The following is a 13,698-nucleotide window of genomic DNA, read 5'->3' on the forward strand; positions in this document are numbered from 1 at the left end:
AACTGGAAGTTAAGATTGCCACCTGGACACTTTGGGCTCCTCCTACCTTTAAGTCAACAGGCTAAGAAGGGAATTACAGTGTTAGCTGGGATGATTGACCCAGACTAAGATGCAATCAGTCTACTACTCCACAACGGAGGTAAGGAAGAGTATGCAAGGATTACAGGAGCTCCATTAGGGCATCTCTTAGTATTACCATGCCCTGTGATTAAGGTCAATAGGAAACTACAACAGCCCAATCCAGGCAAGACTACAAATGGGCCAGACCCTTCAGCGATGAAGGCTTTGGTCACTCCACCAGGAAAAAAAAAAAAAAAAAAAAAAAAACACGACCTGCTGAGGTGCTTGCTGAAGGCAAAGGGAATACAGAATGGGTAGTAGAAGAATGTAGTCATCAATACCAGCTACAACCATGGGACCAGCTGTAGAAATGAAGACTGTAATTGTCATGAGTATTTCCTCCTTTTTTAAAAAACATGCTTGTTCATGTATACACTTGAACTAAGAAAATATCTTCATTTTATTTCATTTTCCTTTATTATGTGACATAAGATTTATTGACTTCATACCAGCATTTAAGTATTGTTAACTTTACGTAATAGTATTTGGACTGGGGATTGGTGTGTTTCCAGTTGTACGAAGGATAGTTGTATTATGTTGGGTGTAATTATAACCTCATTATTGTCTTATGTGAAGATAATGTATGATCTCAGGAGATGTGTATGAGTTCAAGTTGACAAGCAGTGGACTCGTGGTGGTTAATACTGAGTGTCAACTTGATTGGATTGAGGGACACAAAGTGTTAATCATGGGTGTGTCTGTGTGGGTGTTGCCAAAAGAGATTAACATTTGACTCAATGGGCTGGGGACAGCAGATCCACCCTTAACCTGGTGGGCACAATCTAATCAGCTTTCAGCAAATATAAAGCAGGCAGAAAAATATGAAAAGGGTGAGTCGGGCCTAGCCTGCCAGCCTCCATCTTTCTCCTGTGCTCTCCTGTGCTGGATGCTTTCTGCCCTTGAACATTGGACTCCAAGTTCTTCAGTGTTGGGACTCGGACTGGTTCTCCTTACTCCTCAGCTGCTTGCAGACAGCCTATAGTGGGACCTTGTGATTTGTGTAAGTTAATGCTTAATAAACTCATATATATATGTGATAAACTCATATATATATATACACACACACATATATATACACACACATACATATACACACACACACACACACATATATATCTCCTATTAGTTCTGTCCCCCTAAAAGAACCCTGACTAATGCAATTGTTTACCTTAACAAATTGTTAAGTTGAGCCTATTTAACTGGAATTGTAAGATTTTCATCTCAGCCATTTCTGAAGAGAGGGTTAAAAACCACTCTGGTAGATTCAGCATTCTGAAAGGAGTTCCGAGTTTTTCTTGAAAGTGATTTCAAGTCTGTTGTAATAATCACTGCCTCACCTTCCTTCTGAGAGCAGGCATGAATCTTGTCCCAAGCTACTTATTTGGGGATGCTAAGGGAACGGCTCGGCATAACGTTTTAGCTCCTTCTTGAGCTTTTTGTCTGCTGGGAAGCATGGGAAGCATATAGCATTGGAGGTCTGCTAGAAGATTGCCCCTGCCTGCTTTTGCCATCCAACGTTTTACCCGGCCTTCTCCAGTGAGCCTGTGTATTAATTGATAAAGATCAGAGGAACAAGGTTCATCAATGTGGGCAACAATTTGAAATTCTTCAGGAAATTTATGAGGGTGTTCAAGAACTTTGGGGAAGTCGGGTTATAGCCATAAGCTCAGCTTTGGTTCAGGATGTATAGCAAATGTTTGAGAGAGGGCCCTTCTTATTTGGATGAAGCTGGAAAGGGAGAAATTGAACAGGTTTGGTAGAAACAGGGAGATCAAGAGAAGCTTTGGGGTCAGAAGATTAGAAGGGAAGTTGAGCATGTGTGGGGATATCGAGGCAGCGAGCAGCAGGAGTGGGGGAAGGAGGGTGAGGGGAGAAACCTGAACCTCAAAGACTTTTTCTTTCTCCTTCAATTATTTAATAGTCTCTGTGAGTTCAGAGGGTATATTTTGAAGAGAGACCATTTTAGAGCCCTGAATATGTTTGGATGACTCTAAATGCCAATCGAAACCCACACCCCATTCAGGTTGTTTTGTTTTCAAATCAAGGTATTCTATGAATGATTCAGTCTGGAGAAAACCTAGCTTTGATATGACAAAGGAACCTCAGTTTGGCCATTGTAAAAGCATCCACAGTTCCAGATAAGTACGGGTGAAGACCCCATAATTTTTTTTACATATAACTAGTTTGAGTCCCAGAAGATGGACCAACATTACTTGGTTTGGAATTAAAGAATCCCATACTCAGGGCCAGGCACAGTGGCTCACACCTGTAATCCCAGCACTTTGGGAGGTTGAGGTGGGCGGATCACCTGAGGTCAAGAGTTCAAGACCAGCCTGGCCAACATGGTAAAATCTCATTTCTACTAAAAATACAAAATCAGCCGGGCTTGGTAGCGGGTGCCTGTAAGGCAGCTACTCAGGAGGCTGAGGCAGGAGAATTGCTTGAACCCAGGAGGCGGAGGTTGCAACGAGCCGAGATCAAGCCATTGTACTCCAGCCTGGGCAAAAATAGCAAAATTCCGTATTACCGAAAAAAAAAAAAAAAAAGGCGGGGGGGGGGGAATCCGATACTCATAATAATTATTATAATCCTAATAATACTCACCAAGAGGAAAACTTCTAGTAAATTAGGAAAACTTCCTCACAATTAGAAGCCTTTGTTGGCACAAATGGAACAATCTGCTTTAAATTCCCAAATAGAGATATGAACCTCAACCAGGGGGATAGAGGTCAGGGCCCCGGAGGCCTTCAGAGCCCGGGTGCCAGCAGTCTGGGAAGGTGAGGAGAGGCGACCTCACTCGACTCCAGAGAACACGAGGCCCTGCAAGGGAAGGTCACTTTGGGCCCTACTTCTGACATCAGTTATGTTAACTTGGAAAAAACAAAAAAGATTTACATCAAGATGAAAGAAATACATTTGTCTGGAGAACAAAGAATTGCCATTTGAATACACTGAATGGGGCTGCCCCGCAATGTCCTGGAAGGCAAGGGCAGCAGAGGGTTTTTGTAGGGGATTTTCACAAAACGTTGTTTTTGGAGGCAGTTCACTGTCTGGACAGCAATCCTAAATTGCAAACCTGTTCTGATTGGTTAACTCATTAGGGTACTGCTAGCTGAGAGGCACTGAAGAGCGGGTAGCAGATCCATCTTTGCGTTGTTTATCCACATCCCTCGGAGCATCCTGGAGTTCGACCTTCAGCAGGCGTGAATGGAATCGCTCTGCAACCTCATACTCCACGTGAGAAAGCCTTAGCCTTGGTTACTTATTTCCCAGCATACACACAAATGCACACGCACATCCACATATGCGGCATGCACAGTGGAAATGTCGGCATGTCCACTCACCGATGGGGATGACTTAGCAAGGGCACAATTAATAACTGAGAAGGAAGAGACGCGTACTTCGGTGACAGTTTTCCCAGACTGCGAGGGGACGTGTCCAGTGAGATTTGGAGTCACTGGCTCTGGATGGACCCGTGGACGGCACATCTCTAGTCGAAGTCAGCCACAGGCAGGAAGGCGGAGGGCAGGGTGCAGAGGCTGGGGCGGAAGTGCAGTGGAAAGGCCTGGCAGGTTCCCTATTTTAATCTTCTCAGTGAGGCAGGAAGCAAGGTCATCAGCTGAGATGAGCATCGTGGAGGAGGTAATGGCGTGCGGTGGGTAGGAGACGTGAGAGGGGGATGCACTAGATGGAGGAAGCTGCAGGTGTCATATAAAGTTCCCCGCAGGCTCACGGCCATGAATTCAAAAGGAGCCAGTGAGGGCACTTTGTTTTTTATTCAGACACAATCAGTTGAACAGATGCAGGCAAAGTGTTGATAGAAAATTGGGTTTGCCCAGGGTTGTGGCTCTGCCAAGACAGTTGTAGGAAGCGACAGAACCATGAGGAAACGGAGCAGGTGTGAGAGGGATGAGAGCCCCTGATGAGGGAAGAGGTCAGGTCAGAGCAGAGAAGACGGAGGGAAGTATAGGCCGCAGCGCGGTTTGGAGCTGTGGTAAAGACAAGTGGTCCTGGAGTTAAATGCTACAGGGAGGGAGGCAGGGAGGGAGGGAGAGAGGGAGGGAGGGAGGGAGGGAGAGAGGGAGGGAGGGAGGGAGGGAGGGAGGGAGGGAGGCAGGGAGGGAGGCAGGGAGGGAGGGAGAGAGGGAGGGAGAGAGGGAGGGAGGGAGGGAGGGAGGCAGGGAGGGAGGTATTCAGCTAGAAGGACAGGAGACAGCAATGCGAAAGCTGGGACTCACGACACTGAGTCTACAGAGGAATGAAGATAGAGTCTGTGGCCAACACAGGATGGAGGACACAGCCATTGGAGGAGGTGTGTTCAAGGAGTCCAGTCCAGATTATTAGTGATGCCATCGACACCAGCACCGAATCCCCAGGAATCAAGGTGGCAGGGGTGCAGGGCAGACGGGCTGTGAGTCAGGAGCCAGGAACCTCCAGAAACAAGGAGCAGCCACAGCTGGGGACCCAGGGTCACACCTGGGGACAGAAGAGGCCACACTGGGGAATTTAGGAAGAAGGCCTGAAATGCATGCCGGACACGGCAATGAGAAACAGAGTCATGTGTTCTGCTCCCAAGCTCAGGCCTGGTGGTGAGGAGGCACCAAGGACGTCAGGCAGAGACACACAGGAAAACCCACCGCCCCCAGGGAAAGCTGCAGGTACAGCAGATCTGGGGAGAGAACCAGGTTTCTGCTAACACGGGAAGGTGAAGGGAACATTCAGGGAGAAGCAGAGGGAGTTGGACTGCGAATTTCAGAGGGCCCCGGTAGATGTCAAAGCCGTGTAGAGAGAACGGCACGGATGAGGAGGGAGGCCCAGCAAGGCGTTCTGGGGATAGCAGGCAGAGAGTGGTGGGAGGCTGCGAACGCCAGGGCTGGGAGGAAGCGCGGGTGGCCTCCAGGAGGTGCAGTTTGCTCCCAAGTCCCCTGACAACAAGCCCCTGTGGTTCTTGGTAAGATTGAGAACATCCGGGGAAGTCAGGGATTCCTTCCCGAGTGTGTGTGTGGTGGGGACAGGGTAGAGTAATGGAAGTTTGAGAATGTGTAACCAACCTGCTGCTTGAGGCCCTTTCTGTACTTGCTAGAGTCAGCTTTCCTGGGTGCTTCAATCTTCCCTTCACTTGGCCACGTCCTCCTCTAAGGTTCCACATTCACCCCGCAGGAAGCCCTCTGTTCCCTCCCAAACGTGCAGTCAGGCGCCCACATCACGGTGACCCTTAGACCCGGGAATATTCCCCTCCTCGTCACCAAGGGTACTTGCCTCTCCACGTTCCATTCATCTTAGTGTTCAGGAACCTAGCATCATCTTGGTGCTTAGCAGGGGAGCAGAAACATGACGCAAGAGTAACCATACAACGTGACAGCTTGCAAGGACCTCAGTTACAACCGGTCCAGCCCCTTCCTTGGATAACTGAGGAGAACTGAGCCAAAAAGGGGCAGAGGCACTTGGCTGCACTAACAGCCCAGAGCCGGGGCTCCAGACCACTGAGTCACGGCTTTGGCCTCAGCCTCACAGCCAGACAGCTCTGATTTATGGTCCCTTGGTTTTCAACGCTGACTTCCCACTTTCCACTGTGCAGGGTTCTTGAAAGAAAATCCCACCTGCTGGTTCCCTGGGAGACTGGGGACCACTTCAGACCCAACCATTTCTCTGGCTCAAGAGTTTGGTGCCTTCTAAGCCCCCCGACTTCATCATCTGTTTTCTTCTTTGTCAAATAGGATCCATGCCACCAGTCCTGCAGACCCTCTAGCAGAGGGGTGAGAATTGTCAGAGACCAGGCCTGGCTCATTTATTTGTATACGTACGGTGCAAACATTTTTGAACTGTCTTCTATTCTCCATCTGCTTTATCTGTGTTTACTCCATATGCTTCTTGGCAGCAAGCTAGCTGCCTTCTTGTTCGTTTTTAACTTACAAGAGGTCTTCTTCCTCCCTCTCCCTGTGTTGCCTCTGTGGATGCTATTATCTTTTCAACAATCAATGTTTGGCAATAGCCCAGGTACAGAACGGCTAGGTCTAGAGACCATTCCTCAACTGAGAGCCCAGAATACTATTTTAAATAAATGTGCAGATTCAGAAAAAGGACAAATATCAAGTAAATCTTGTCTATGATGTCCCATCAAGTAATATTCCTGAAGATTAGCTGCTAGAACCTATGAATCTCAGGACCCATAAATAACCCTGCTTTTGACAAGCAACACATATACATTTTCTTTAAGAGCTAAATGTCAGGAAATTCATTCCTGGAGATCTACACGGAGACATGCACATCGACATGCTGCTACCTCTGTAATAAATTTGGAGATGTAAAATACAGATCATATCGCCGAATTTTTCACATCCTCATCAGCCACCTCAAAGAATCAAAGATTAGGAAGTCCTCACTGAAATCAACCATTGCAACTTTCTCTAGAGGCAATTTCCATTCTGATGTTTTTTCTCCCAGACCCAGACTATTAAAATTGGAAGAGGAATACGGAATGAAAAAAATCAGGCTCAAACCTTTCACAGATGAACGTACAACAAGAATAGAGGTGGATTGCAGTTTTACATTGATTATGAACAGCAGTATCTATAGACATATTGATGAATCCCACGGGGAGAAGCAATCGAGGTCTGTGAACATGGTTATACGAGTATTTTTAAGCCTACAATGTTATCAAGAGCACATAAGGTGAATGGCCTAAGAAAATGCAGAGTGTGAATCGTTTCATTCAACACTAGTTTAATTTGCAAGTCCAGATTTGAATCTAAATCCATAGGGATAAAAATAAACCTCAACTTAAAAATTTGGATAATTTCTAATTCTTTTTATTTTAAAGCTCGAAAATCTCTAACATCTGCCACCCGAAGACTTGACACCCTCCCCCTGCCATCTTTTTTAGGGCAGAGGAAATGATAGAGATCTTCAGAAAGGCTTTTGAAGGTGTCTTCGTCCATTTTGTGCTGCTGTAACATGATATTACAGACTGGGTAATTTATAAATAAAAATAATTGCTTGCTCACAGTTCTGGAGGCTGGAAAGTTCAAGGACAAGGTACCAGCATTTGGTGTGGGTCTTCTTGTTGTGTCATCCCAGGGCGGAAGGCAGAAGGGCAAAAGAGCACTCGGAGAATAAGAGTGGGGAAGAGGGGCTGACCTCACTTCTGTCAGGACCACACCCCTGCCGTGTAGACACTGATCCCCTCATGAGGCCTAATCACCTCTTGATAGTCCCACCTCTAATACATCACAAGGGCAATCAAATTTCAGCTTGAGTTTTGGAGGCACTGTTCAAACCACAGCAGCAGGGATCCCTAATGAGTTAATATAAGACACTTTTACTTTCAATACAGAGACATGTTTAAGAGTTGCTATTGTGTGGCTTATGTCAGAACAGAAGGAAGTTAAATGGATTGGTTGGGTGGATGGCTGCTTTTTGATTTGTTTGTTTACCTACTTTGCTTTGCTTCTTTCCTGTCCTAAGGAATTTCTTCATATAATTATTCATTTAAGAAATATTCTTACCTCCTATTCCTAACGATAATAACAGCAGTTGCTGTGTTTACTGAATTCTTATAATGCACCAGACATTATGTTAGTAATTCTGTGCGTGTGCTATCTCATCATTACATTAGACCTAAAAATGGGTATTATATTTCCATTTTGCACCTAAGGAAATAGAGGGTAACGTGTGGGCAGGTGCTGTCTCTAGGAGTAGATTGTGGGGCAGATATTCTGTCCTTTTAAATGTCGTTAGATTTTTACGTAGGACCACAAAGATGAATACATCTTCCACTGCCTCTGAGAAGCTTATACGGATGAAAATATGTAAAACAACGTTAAAAGTGACAGATGACGTAAGAAAGTCTGATAGAAAGGTGAAGAAAATTCAGAGAAGAAAGGCTCATTCTCTACTGGGGGGATTAGGGAAGGTTTCCTAGAAAGAGGATTCAGAGAAGAGGGAAAGCGGCGAGAAGCAGAGGCTGGAAAGCACAGAGAATCCAGGCAAGTTCATTCTGATGAGATCATCGAGACGCAAACAAAGATTTGATGTTTTACATTAGCAAAATTATATTATAACAACAGAATTGTCTAATTACACAAGAACAGTTATAAAAACTGTGGCAGATGTATGTAGAGAGATCACAGGAAATGGTCACATGAGGAGCCAAAGCCTGCGAAGGAAACAGCCGCAGCAGCCAGGAGGGGCGGGAAGCAGAGGAGCAGCCAGGAGGTCTGAGAAAAGGGCAGGTCAAGCTCTCCTGTGTCCAGTGCAGAGATGGACCCAGCAAAACCAAGGCTGGGCTGTACCTGCTTCCTTTACCATCAAAGAGGGCATCACTGAGCTCAGGGAAATGTGTGGTGAAGGAGGAACGGAAGAGGAAGGCAGAGAGGATGGCCGGGACTCCATCTGAGGGGAGGTAGCAGATGAAGAGGAGGAAGATGGATGATTCTTTCAGGAAGGAAGGATGTGAAGAGAAGAAGTAAGCAGCATTTGGAGCGGGCAAGGGAACCAAGAAATGTTCTTACTTTACTGTTTCTTTTTTTGTATTTTTTTTGGAAGAGACGGGTTTCACCATGTTGCCCAGGCTGGTCTCGAACTCCTGAGCTCAGGGTATCCACCCGTCTCAGCCTCCCAAAGTGCTGGGATTACAGGCATGAGCTACCACACATGGCCCTGTTCTTACTTTTTAACGTGCTGTGAACATGGGAGAGACGTAAGCACATGACGTACCTACAGGAAGGGGCCCAGGGTGACCGAGGTGAAGGATACAGGAGCCAGCCTGGTGAAGGATACAGGAGCCAGCATGGTGGAGGATACAGCAGCCAGCATGGTGAAGGATACAGGAGCCAGCATGGTGGAGGATACAGGAGCCAGCGTGGTGAAGGACACAGGAGCCAGTGTGGTGAAGGATACAGGAACCAGCGTGGTGGAGGATACAGCAGCCAGCGTGGGCCCTGGAGAAGGCAGGAGCCAGGAATGAGAAGAGCTGCAAGCAGGAACCTGGCCATGGGAAGAGGCCTCCGCCTGTCACAAGGAAGCCTTGCTAGAGAGAAGGAAATCATCCTTATAAACACACACCACGGCCTACCAGGGGGTGGGGGGCAAGGGGAGGGAACTTCGAGGACAGGTCAATGGGTGTAGCAAACCACCATGCACACGTTTACCTATATAACAAAACTGCATGTTCTGCAGATGTATCCTGAAACTTAAACTAAAAAATAAATAAACATAAACTAGCTTTGTGCATCCTTTTTCACCTGCATTTCTGATGACATAATTAGATAAATGACCCACAGTTTGATGTATCCGTCTCAGGCCTCCCACCCTCCGCATTCTGCCAACAACTCAAGCCCACAGGCCTGCCTCCCTCTTCAGCAGGCCCTTGACAGTCCCCACCTACCTCCCTGCCTTGGAGACAGAGGCAGGATCCTGGGGGGAATAAACAGCTCCTTGATGTCCTCTCAACCCCAGTTGATCAGGAGCTTATGGCAGAGAGAGTCCTCTTCAAAAAATTGTCTTAACATGGTCCATGAAAAAATGCTATTAGACAAATTTTAGTAGACAAAACTAACAATTAACAGGAAAAATTGTTTAGAGTAAAAGAGGTTATTCAGTTTTTTTAGGAGTAAAACCCAAGAGAAGCTCGATATTTTGAAATATATTATTGCAACTCAAAACCTAACCATGGGAGTTAGAATTGCGTGTCCCAAGGATGGACATTTTGTCAGAATTGGAGCCCAGTCTCCAAGGGGGGTCCTAGGAGTCCCCTCCTGGCACGGTCACCCTGGCAGCCTCTCCTCCCTTGTGAGGGTGGATGGGACCTGCAGCTGGTTTCTACTCAGCAGAATGTGCCAATTGCAGGGTACAGGGATACCATGACTGTGATTACGCTGCACTACCCTGGACGCTGCCTCTCCAGGAGACTCACACTGGAGGTTCTCCTTGCTGGCTTGATGAAGTGAGAAAGCCTTGTCAGCAAGGATCTGTGGATGACCTCTAGGAGTTGAGAATGACCTTGAGGAACTGAGGGTTCCTCAAATGATGGAATGTTCCTCCAAATGATGTTTGGAATGTTCCTCCAAATGTTCCTCCAAATGATGGCCAGCAAGGACCTGGGGTCAGTGATCCTGCAAACACTAGGAGATGGATTCCACAACCACCTACGTGAGCATGGAGGTGGATTCTTTCACAATCGAGCTTCCAGAGGGGAATGCGCCCTGGTCAGCATCTTAATAGCAGCCTTGTGGGACCCAAACCAAAGCCCCTGCTAACCTGGGCTCTGACTCCTGACCCACAGGAACTATGAGATCTTAAATACTGTTTATGCCACTGCATGGTGGTCATTTGTTACCAGCCATGGATGACTGACAGGCGACAGGGAGCCACCTGGCAGCTCCTCTCACCTGCTTCCTCCCTATGTAGGGCCTCTCTTGACATCCCTGGGCACGGACGCATGCCTCTTCCCAGCCCCACCACACTCACAGGGCTGATGAACTTTAGGCCGCCTGCTGGTTTCAGACAATTTCTCTCATTCTTCCCATTGGTGATTTGATATCCTACTTTCTCTCGGTTTCTCAGTGTGAGGGAGACCCAGACGCATCACAGGTCTGTCCTTAGTGAACCGGGGCACACAATTGGGGCCTGTTTCTTAGACCCCTTGCACACTCCACACTGTATGTCTCAGTGTGACGTCGAGTTTGTAGTTTGGTTCCTCCTGATAATATTCATGTTCAAATTGAGATGCTTCACCTCTTAGAGTAGCAAGGATACAATGCACTTTGTCATATGTTTGTTGTTGCATGTTTGTTGTTGAATCAAATGGTCTTCTAGGGGGACGGCTTTTTGAAATCCTTGAAAAGAGTGAATGGGAACTCAGTGGTTAACAGAACAAGGTGTCCTGGTCAACACGGCACAGGAAAAATTGAGGGACCACCCTGAGTCTCCTCACAGCATAATTTCCCCATTCCCTTTCTAGGCCATATCTTCTGTCTCTCTGTTGCTGGGCACCTCGTCATTAAATCAGAGACAGGAGAGGCATTCGATCATCGGGATCATTTCTTTGCCAAGGCAGAATTGATCCCCGGAGGATATTATGTCTTTGCCTCGTCTAATCTTCCGCATCTCGGGAAACTCCGCCGCTCCTCCAGGGACATCTTCCCGCGGAGCAAGAGAGCTCATCTCCTGTTCTTCCTAATCATTCTACCAACTTTTTCCTCCTCCAATTTGCCCCATTACTTCAAGTCAAACCTCCTGTATCAGGTCTAACGAACCCTCACAGCCTCCCATTAACTAGTGCTGCTGGCTCTTATGACCTCATTCTGTTGTCAGCCAAATTGTCATTTAATATTATTTATTCCCACAGTTCTTCTTGACAGCCTGAATGCTGTTGCACTGAGCCATGCGGGTAGTCAGGTGTTCCTAATCCTCAGACAATGCTTGTTTTCTGAACCCTTTCTGAAGAAGGGGTGTGCTTGTGACAATGCTAGCTGCGTTTACGCCCTGCACAGTGATAGTTTGCAGGGAGCAGGCATCTAACGGCTCCGCCCTCCCTGGGCAGGGACATTGTCCAGAGCTCCTCTGTGCTCTTCGAAGAGCAGAGGGCTTACCCAAAACCCTCCTGGCCCATCTCAGCAGGTGCATTTGGAGATTAGAACTCCCCCAGAGCCTGCCTGATGCAAAACTAATGACTTCGAAGTTTCAGAGCCAGGGATGGGGCTGTGGGGACAGGAATGACCAGGACACACAGGGGTATTTCCAGGGCTTTCTGTGTCCATCATTCCAGGGCACCAGCCTCAGACAGAGCCCTCTTGACTAGTTCTGTGGCCAGGGACACAGAGCTCACGAGGGACCAGGTGTCTTCCTCTCAGTCAGGTGCCCTGGGGCGACGTCAGCTAGGAAGACCTCCAAGGCCCCCCATCTGTGGAGAAAGCCTGAGTGCCTGATGTGGCTCACAAGCCGCTTCCAAGACACTGTTGTGGCTGCTCGGGTGCGGGTTCCAGCTGTCCTGCCCATTCAAGGTTCCAGCCCCACCTGGCCTAGGTACTGCTAGAAAGGTGGGAGGGTCTCATCAGGCCACTGTGCCGGGTGACACTCGGGGGCTGCAGTGTGGGAAGGAGCCATGGAGTGCGGTGGGCGTCCCTGGCCACTGCTTGGTGGGCCTGTCCCCACTCCCCCACCCTCTATTCATGGGCTGCTGCTGTCTGGGTGGGATCCTCCAGGGTGTATCACCCATGGGAGCTGAGTCTGATACATTCTCTGGTTCTGTTCTTGCCTTCTGCTTCTCATCTGCTGCCTACTCTCCTACGTCCTCTTCCCTGAGCTCACACCACCCTCTCCGCCCTCCTCACACGGTTCCTGTTTGGCCCCAATCTCCACAAGCTGGCTTCTGACAAGGGGATGACCCCAGACCAGGTCCCTGTCCACAGCCACCTTGCTGAACTCAAGTCCCAGGAACCAGCAGCTAGGCAAAGCCTGGTCATGTAAAGCAAAGAGTGGCTCTTGAAGGCCCGTGTCCAGGACTACAGGCTCCAGGCGGTCTGCCTGCGTGAGACCACACCTCAAATAACACCTGAGGGGCTTGAGCAGGGACAGATGGGAATGGCTCACTGGTCACACCCTCGACTCTCACACAGTCACCTGTCACACACATTTGTCACTCACACCCTCGGTTCTCAAAAGCTCACGCCATTCACCTCTCACACATATTCATATCTCACACCCTCACCTCCCACACCCTAACCACCCACACACATTCACCTCTCACACCCTCCCCTCTCACTCCCTCCTTCTCACTCCCTCCCCTCTCACTCCCTCCCCTCTCACATCCTCTCCTCTCACTCCCTCCCCTCTCACACCCTCCCCTCTCACATCCTCTCCTCTCACAGCCTCCCCTCTCACTCCCTCCTTCTCACTCCCTCCCCTCTCACTCCCTCCCCTCTCACATCCTCTCCTCTCACTCCCTCCCCTCTCACACCCTCCCCTCTCACATCCTCTCCTCTCACACCCTCCCCTCTCACTCCCTCCTTCTCACTCCCTCCCCTCTCACTCACTCCCCTCTCACATCCTCTCCTCTCACCCCCTCCCCTCTCACTCCCTCCTTCTCACTCCCTCCCCTCTCACTCCCTCCCCTCTCACACCCTCTCCTCTCACTCCCTCCCCTCTCACTCCCTCTCCTCTCACTCCCTCCTTCTCACTCCCTCCCCTCTCACTCCCTCCCCTCTCACTCCCTCCCCTCTCACTCCCTCCCCTCTCACTCCCTCCTTCTCACTCCCTCCCCTCTCACACCCTCTCCTCTCACTCCCTCCTTCTCACCCCCTCCCCTCTCACTCCCTCCCCTCTCACTCCCTCCCCTCTCACCCCCTCCCCTCTCACTCCCTCCCCTCTCACTCCCTCCTTCTCACTCCCTCCCCTTTCACACCCTCCCCTCTCACTCCCTCCTTCTCACTCCCTCCCCTCTCACACCCTCCCCTCTCACTCCCTCCCCTCTCACTCCCTCCCCTCTCACACCCCCCTTCTCACTCCCTCCCCTCTCACACCCTCTCCTCTCACTCCCTCCCCTCTCACTCCCTCCCCTCTCACTCCCTCCCCTCTCAC

At 48.9% G+C, this 13,698-nt stretch overlaps 1 long non-coding RNA gene across 1 annotated transcript; it reads right to left on the reverse strand.

Annotated features, from left to right (window-relative positions):
* Window positions 1-2,789: 2,789 nt before the first annotated feature.
* Window positions 2,790-12,838, reverse strand: LOC139357753 (uncharacterized). Its single transcript, XR_011611394.1, has 4 exons — window positions 9,506-12,838; window positions 8,836-9,059; window positions 4,359-4,596; window positions 2,790-4,109 (listed from the first exon to the last, which is right to left on the reverse strand). It is a non-coding gene; the product is annotated as an uncharacterized lncRNA (long non-coding RNA).
* Window positions 12,839-13,698: the final 860 nt, after the last annotated feature.

The sequence above is a fragment of the Macaca nemestrina genome, chromosome 13 (genome assembly GCF_043159975.1).
Source record: "Macaca nemestrina isolate mMacNem1 chromosome 13, mMacNem.hap1, whole genome shotgun sequence".
Classification (NCBI taxonomy): Eukaryota; Metazoa; Chordata; class Mammalia; order Primates; family Cercopithecidae; genus Macaca; species Macaca nemestrina.